Source organism: Penaeus monodon, chromosome 21 (genome assembly GCF_015228065.2).
Source record: "Penaeus monodon isolate SGIC_2016 chromosome 21, NSTDA_Pmon_1, whole genome shotgun sequence".
In the NCBI taxonomy this organism is placed as follows: domain Eukaryota; kingdom Metazoa; phylum Arthropoda; class Malacostraca; order Decapoda; family Penaeidae; genus Penaeus; species Penaeus monodon.
This window is the reverse complement of record NC_051406.1, coordinates 11,074,493-11,074,986: the sequence shown is the minus strand read 5'-3', so window position 1 is coordinate 11,074,986 and position 494 is coordinate 11,074,493. Positions and strand designations below refer to the sequence as shown.

At 38.7% G+C, this 494-nt stretch overlaps 1 protein-coding gene across 1 annotated transcript in view; it reads right to left on the bottom strand.

Moving 5' to 3' along the window:
- LOC119586220 (ovochymase-1-like) overlaps positions 1-494 on the bottom strand; it is a gene marked incomplete in the record, with an annotated part of 21,689 nt that overhangs the window by 6,387 nt on the left and 14,808 nt on the right.

The window sequence follows — 494 nt, the reverse complement described above, 5'->3', positions numbered from 1 at the left end:
TCTTCCCGCCGCCCCCCTGAATATCAAACGAAATATGAACACACCAACAGATAAGCTGAAAGGATTCGTTTACTATTTATCTTTAGTATCTTAAAAAGTATCCCACGCGGTCCTAAAATGAAAAATAAAATCTTACATCTGTACCACTGAAAGAATTCTAAACATCCACATTCCCAAATGTAACATGCTCGCTCAAATTCATGCACAGACCGCTTCACCCTGATCTTTTGAATTCACCCCCAGGCTTCACAAATATTAAAACACGAAATTACACACGTAGTTACAACATGAAATGATACGATGCACTGAATGCTCACTTCCTTCCGTTTTCTTCAGCACAATAGAAAACGAGCGCCTTTACTTCGGGATGTCCATTTTCTCGAAATGAAAAAAATAGGGGGGGGAGGGGATTTGCAAGAAAGGAGTTAATGGAAGCAGCCAACGATGTTAATTTTAATATGCGGAGAAACAAATGTTTGAAATACAAGTGATTT